The sequence below is a fragment of the Phyllobates terribilis genome, unplaced genomic scaffold, assembly GCF_046119375.1.
Source record: "Phyllobates terribilis strain yellow unplaced genomic scaffold, ASM4611937v1 Scaffold_2__4_contigs__length_985480577, whole genome shotgun sequence".
Lineage (NCBI taxonomy): Eukaryota > Metazoa > Chordata > Amphibia > Anura > Dendrobatidae > Phyllobates > Phyllobates terribilis.
Genome location: NW_027362762.1, coordinates 609,162,459 through 609,170,093, shown reverse-complemented (window position 1 = coordinate 609,170,093; position 7,635 = coordinate 609,162,459).

Sequence of the window (7,635 nt, the reverse complement as noted above, 5' to 3'; positions counted from 1 at the left end):
AGTCAGTGATTGTCATAGAAGGAAATTAAGTTATTCTGACATGACTTATTTGTTACAAACCCATGTTAGCTCTGGCTAATCAATTCATTCTCCTAAAGGTACTTGCATACATGTTGTTTAATAATTTGTTCAAAGATCTTTCCTGGTATAGAAGGAAGGCTCACAGGCCTATAGTCCTATAGTTCCTTTGGTCCACCTTCTTCCCCTCTTTGAAGATGGGGACAACATTCGCTCTTCTCCAATCTTCTAGGACTTCTCCTGTTCTCCAAGAATTTTCAAAGATTATGGAGAGAGAGGACATTTTTGAACCAATCTCCTTCAGTACCCTAGGGTGTAATTCATCTTGACCTGGAGACTTGAATTAATTTATGTTAGCTAAGTGTTCCTTCACTATCTCTGTTTATAGATAGTGTGGATTCTTCTATTCCTTCTATAGTACAGTGAAGATCAGTTGATGTTACATTTACTTTCTGAGAGAAAACAGATGTAATATAGGAATTTAAATGTTCGGTCTTCTCAGCATCATTTTTTACAATTTTCATCCTGTAAAAATCCTATAGCATCTTTGACTTTACTTTTATTTTTGACATACCCCCTAAATTGTTTCTTATTGCTTTTGACATCTTTTGCAAGTCTTAATTCATTAACAGCTTTAGCTAATCTGATATGTGCCCTGCAGGTTCTGCAGACAGCATTATATTCTTCTTTAGATATGCCTCCCTCTTTCCATTTGATAAACACATGCTAAAAAGAAAGAAATGTTTAAGTTCTGTGTTCATCCATCCTGGTTTCCTTAAATAAATCCTGTTCTTCCCTCTTTTAGGGATTGTTAACGATTGTGCTTTGAGAACCTCATTTTTCTCTAATCCCCTCCACGACCGCACCAACAGGAAGTTGCATCCCCATCCTAATTAGGGACACGAAACACAAGAGGTTAAATAGCCCTTCCCTTCCTTCCATCCTCAGTGTTTTCCTGTCCCTAATGGGATGAAGAGGTTTCCTTCTTGGGTACTGTGGCTGGCGAGCAGTTTCCCCAGTTCACATACCTTAGCCGGGCAGCCGTGGAATGATCACCCCGTGTCTTCCTCCATGCTGTTGCTCCCGCTTCCCGGCAGGACCGCACCATTCTCCGGCGCTCTGGCAATGCTGGATGGTGAGATGAGACTGCTGGGGATCTCCCGCAGGTCCCCAGCCAGTTACAAAGGTCCCCCGGACGCCAAGCCTGTGGAAAAAAGAATTGATTAAAGTGCTTTTCTCTGCAATCAGACCTCTGCTATGGGCCATACAGGTATGTATAGATTTACTTTTCTATACCCTGTATGGCCATAGTAGAGGTCTGATATCACCCAGGGAAGTGACAGATTCCCTTGAAGGATCCATTTGACCGTAAGATGGATAGTCTACTTAGGAAGTCATGGGAGACGTCAGCTGCTGCCCTGAGGACTAACATCGTTTCCACCTGCGTCACAAGAACCCTGTTCCGCTTGTTACATCAGTTAGAGGATCATATCCAGGGTGGTACCTCAAGAGAAGATCTTCTGGCCTCACTGCCCCTCTTATAAAAGGCAGCAGGATTCCTGACTGACGCCTCCATTGAATCCGTCCGGATTGCAGCAAGAACTTCGGTTCTCTCCAAAACCGCAAGAAGGGCACTATGGTTAAAGATATGGAGCGGTGACATCCGATGTAAAACCAAATTATGCTCCATACCCTTCAAGGGGGAATACGTCTTTGGTCCAGTACTGGATGATTTATTGGAGAAAGTATCCGATTAACCCCTTAACGACCTTGGGTCTTTCTGTTTTTGTGTTTTCATTTTTTGCTCCCCTTCTTCCCAGAGCCAGAACTTTTTTTAATTTTGTGGCTGTGTGAGGGCTTATTTTTTGCGGGACAAGTTGTACTTTTAAACTCCATCACTGGTTTTACCATATCGTGTGCTGGAAAACGGGGAAAAAAATTCAAGTGCGGTGAAACTGCAAAAAAAATGCAATTCCACAGTAGTTTTTTGGGTCCTTTTTTACCACGTTTACTGATTGCTAAAACTGACCTGCCATCATTATTTTCCAGGTCGTTACGAGTTCGTAGACACCAAACATGTATAGGTTCTTTTTTATTTAAGTGGTGAAAAAAAAATCCAAAGTTTGCTTAAAAAAAAAATGACGCCATTTTCCGAGATCCGTAGCGTCTCCATTTTTCGGGATCTGGGGCTGGGTGAGGGCTTATTTTTTGCGTGCCGGCCTGACTTTTTTATTGATACCGTTTTGGGGTAGATCCGATGTTTTGATCGCCCGTTATTGCATTTTATTACAATGTTGCAGCGACCAAAAAAACGTAATTCTGGCGTTTAGAATTTTTTTCTCGTTACGCCGTTTACTGATCGGATTAATACTTCTTTTATATTGACAGATCGGGCGATTCTGAACGCGGTGATGCCAAATGTGTATGTGGTTGTTTTTTTCATATATATATTTTATTTTGAATGGGGCGAAAGGGGGGTGACTTAACCCCTTAACCCCCGAGGGTGGTTTGCACGTTAATGACCAGGCCAATTTTTACAATTCTGACCACTGTCACTTTATGAGGTAATTACTCTGGAACGCTTCAATGGATCCCCCTGATTCTGAGATTGTTTTTTCGTGACATATTATACTTCATGATAGTGGTAAAATTTCTTCGATATCACTTGCGCTTATTTGTGAAAAAAACGGAAATTTGGCGAAAATTTTGAAAATTTTGCAATTTTCAAAATTTGAATTTTTATGCCCTTAAATCAGAGAGATATGTCACACAAAATACTTAATAAATAACATTTCCCACATGTGTACTTTACATCAGCACAATTTTGGAACCAAAATTTTTTTTTGTTAGGGAGCTATAAGGGTTAAAAGATGACCAGCGATTTCTCATTTTTCCAACAAAATTTACAAAACCATTTTTTTAGGACCACATCACATTTGAAGTCACTTTGAGAGGTCTTTATGACAGAAAATACCCAAAAGTGACACCATTCTAAAAACTGCACCCTTCAAGGTGCTCAAAACCACATTCAAGAACTTTATTAACCCTTCAGGTGCTTCACAGGAATTTTTTGAATGTGGAAGAAAAAAATGAACATTTAACTTTTTTCACAAAAATATTACTTTAGACCCAATTTTTCTTATTTTCACAGGGGTAACAAGAAAAAATGGACCCCAAAATTTGTTGTGCAATTTCCCCTGGGCACGCAAGATACCCCATATGTGGAGAAAAACCACTGTTTGGGCGCACGGCAGGGCTCGGAAGGGAAGGAGCGCCATTTGACTTTTTGATTGTAAAATTTGCTTGAATAATTAGCGGATGCCATGTTGCGTTTGGAAAGCCCCTGTGTGTCTAAACATTGGAGCTCCCCCACAAGTGACCCCATTTTGGAAACTAGACCCCCCAAGGCACCTATCTAGATGCATAGTGAGCACTTGGAACCCCCAGGTGCTTCACAAATTGATTCGTAAAAATGAAAAAGTGTTTTTTTTTCCACTTTTTCATTTTTACGAATCAATTTGTGAAGCACCTGGGGGTTCCAAGTGCTCACTATGCATCTAGATAGGTGCCTTGGGGGGTCTAGTTTCCAAAATGGGGTCACTTGTGGGGGAGCTCCAATGTTTAGGCACGCAGGGGCTCTCCAAACGCAACATGGCGTCCGCTAACAATTTGAGCCGATTTTCCATTCAATTTGTTAGCGGACACCATGTCGCGTTTGGAGAGCCCCTGATGTGCCTAAACAGTGGAGCTCCCCCACAAGTGACCCCATTTTGGAAACTATACCCCTCAATGATTTTATTAAGGTGTATAGTGAACATTTTGAACCCAGAGGTACGACACAGAATTTGATAACATTAGGTCATCATATTGAATAAGTTGTCATTAGTCTTGAGCGCAAGTGCTCGCTACTTGAGTTTGCATTGGGTACTCAGATATGCACCATGTACTGCGTGTGCTCGAGTGACATGCTCGAGTCCCTGCCCCGCATGTTTCACGGTTATTAGACATCCAAAAAAAAACATGCGGGGATCACTCGTGCATGGCAGGCAATCCCCGCAAAGTTTTTTTGGCCACGAAGCATATGGGGCGGAGACTCGAGCATGTCACTCAAATACCCACGATACTCAATGCATACCCGAGCACCCGATGCAAACTCAAGTAGCGAGCACTTGCGCTCAATATTAGTCGCCATATCGTCATCTTTTTTTCTTTTGAAAAAAATCCCAACCCCATCACAACCCTAACCCCAAACCTAGCCCTAACCCTAGCCCAACCCTAACCCGAGAGTTTATTTTTTACGCCGTTCCTCGTGCGGTATAAGTGATTAGATGACTTTATTCTTCGGGTCGGTGCGATTACAGTGATACCAGATTCATATGGGGTTTTTATGACTGACAGCTGTCACACACTAAAAGACGCATTTTTTGTAAAAATCTAGTTTTTGCATTGCCATATTTTGAGAGCTATAATTTTTCCAGATTTTGGCAGACAGTCATGTGACTGCTTGTTTTTTGTGGGATGAGTTGATGTTGTTATTGGTGCCATTTTCAGGCACATGAAATTTTTTGATCGCTTTCTATTCCAATTTTTGGGAGGCAGAATAAACAAAAACCAACAATTCAGGAATTGTTTTTTTTGTTGTTTTTTATTCTGTTCCGCATGTGGTAAAATTGATAAGGCAGCTTTATTCTTCTGGTCAGTACGTTTACAGCGGTACCACATTTATATCGGTTTTCTATGTTTTGCACTTTTACCTAATAAAAGCAATTTTATAGAAAAAAATTTTTTGCATCGCTTTATTCTGAGAGCTATAACTTTTTTATTTTTCGGCTGATGGAGCTGTATGGCGGCTTGTTTTTTGCGGGACGAGATGACGTTTTCAGCAGTACCATTTTTATTTATATTCGTCTTTTTGATTGCGTGTGATTCCATTTTTTGTTTGGCGGTATGATGATAAAGCATTGTTTTTTGCTTCGTTTTTTATTTTTATTTTTTACCGTGTTCACTGAAGGAGTTAACTAGTGGGACAGTTTTATAGGTCAGGTTGTTCCGGACGCGGCGATACCAAATATGTGTACTTTTATTGTTTTGGTTTTTTATAATATTTATTGATGGGTACATTTTTTTTTTTTTTTTTCACTTTCTGACCGTTTTTACACTTTTTTACTCTGTCCCACTCTGGGACTTTCACTTTTTTTATTCTGATCACCTGCATGGCATAGGAATGGAGCACCATCCCTGTGCCGTGCAGGCTGTCAGCGCTGGACAGGGAGAAGATAGTTTGGAGATGCACTGCGCATGTCCAAAAAATCTTCCTGCTGTCTGGTGACCCGGATGTTGTCATGACGACATCGGGTCGTCATGGCAACATCCTGGAAGCCACGGCAGACAGCGCTGGAGGCCGGTAGAGGAGGTGAGTATCTGCGATCACCTCCCCTTGCCACCGCAATGCTGCGATCGACTTCGATCGCAGCATTGCTGGGGTTAATGTGCTGGGAGCGGTGCGGGACCGCTCCCTGCACATAGGATCGGGTGTCAGCTGTGACAATCAGCTGACACCCGACGCCGATCGCGCCCGCACAGCCTGTGTGCGCGTGCGATCACGATGACGTACTAATACGGATCTGGCTCTTAAGTCCCAGGGCACAGACGCGTATTAGTACGTCTAATGTTGTTAAGGGGTTAAACTTTTATATTTTTATTTTTTAAATATTTTTAAAAACTTTTTTTTTTACACTTTCTGCTTGCTTCTATAGTCTCCATAGGAGACTAGAAGCAGCAGTTGTCTGATTGCTTCTACTGCATACAAGCGATGACTAGATCGCTTGTATGCAGGAGAAGTGCTCACTTGCTATGAGTGCTGACCACTAGGTGGCGCTCATAGCAATTGAGACATGACAACCACAGGCGTCTGCTGCAGACCCTGGATTGTCATACCCACCCATTGGTGACCCGCGATCACATGACGGGGTCACCGATGGGCGGGGCTTAGGACACCCTTCCCGGAAGCGCGAGTTAAATGCTGCTGTCAGAGATTGACAGCAGCATTTAACATGTTAACAGCCGCGGGTGGATCGCGATTCCACCCGCGGCTGTTGCGGGCACATGTCAGCTGTAATAATCAGCTGTCATGTGCTCGGTTCAGTGCGGGCTCACCGCCGGAGCCCCCGCTCAATCGGCCTTCCCGACCTGGTGCGTACTATTACTGACCAGGTCGGAAAGGGGTTAAAAAGAAATCTCTCCCTGAGCCAAAAACACCCAAAAAGAGGCCATTTCGTCCTCCTCAGACACAAAATCCCTCATGCAGAAGAAAGAGTAAATCGGGTCGCTGGAACTACCCCAAAGGAGGAAAAGCTAGAAGCATTTTTCAATCCCAACATTCTGATAGACAATGACGCCAGACAAGTGGGGGGCAGAATCTCAGGATTCTTCAGGCAATGGTGGAGAACAACCTCAAACCGCAAGATCCTAGACTGGGTTAGATCAGGAATAGAAATAGAATTTTCTCCTTTCCCCCTCAGCGAGAGGAAGTAACATCTCTCCCATCAGCAAAACTCCAGAAGGTTCGAACGTCAGAACTTCAGCTGATGCTATCTTCAACAGTAATTGTTTCCGTGCCAGAAGCAGAATAGGGCAAGGGCCATTATTCTAGATTATTCCTGGCAAAGAAACCAAATGGATCCCATTGACTTATCAACCTGAAGCGGCTATATCAATATATGCTTTACCAAAGATTCAAAATGGAATCAGTAAAAACCACAATCCCACTGATCAGAAAAAACTAAAAACTTTGTCATGGCTACTGTAGACCTAAAAGACGCATATTACCATGTGACCATCCTCCCAGATTACCAGCGATATCTGAGGTTTGCTGTCTCACTAAATCAGACGGTATGTGATTTTCAGTTCAGAGTCCTTCACTTTGGCATCTCCTCAGCGCCCTGGACCTTTACAAAAATTATGGCGGAAGTAGTCACATACATCAGGGGAGAAAATATCTGCATCGTTCCTTACCTAGACGACTTCCTCATCATGGCTCCTAATACTGCCATCCTCAAAGAGCAACTTCAATCAGTCTTACAGACCCTGAGATCCTTGCGCTGGATCATAAATCGGGAAAAATCAGACCTTACCCCATCAACACAAAAGATCTTCTTAGGAATCCTCTTAGATTCTCAAAATCAGAGGTCCTTGCTACCAAAATCCAGACAATTAAATGTGAGATCAAGGGTCCAGATACTAAAGAACCAACAGACGGTATCCATAAGGTTAGCCATTTCGGTTCTGGGATCAATGACAGCATGCATTCAGGCGGTTCCCTGGGCCCAGGCTCACACAAGAATCCTTCAGAACTTTGTCCTCTCTCGCTGGGACAAATCTCCAGAGATGCTCAACTCAAAAATATCTCTTCCCCAGCATGTGAAGGTATCTCTCAACTGGTGGCTGAATCCGGGAAATTTGACCAATGGGATTTCGTGGATTCAGCACCCAATCGCTTCTCTAACAACAGACGCCAGCAAAAGAGGTTGGGGAGCAGTCATATCCCGGAAGATCTTCCAGGGCATCTGGCCGAAAGAGATGGACGATCAATCCTCAAATTTTAGAGAACTAAGAGCG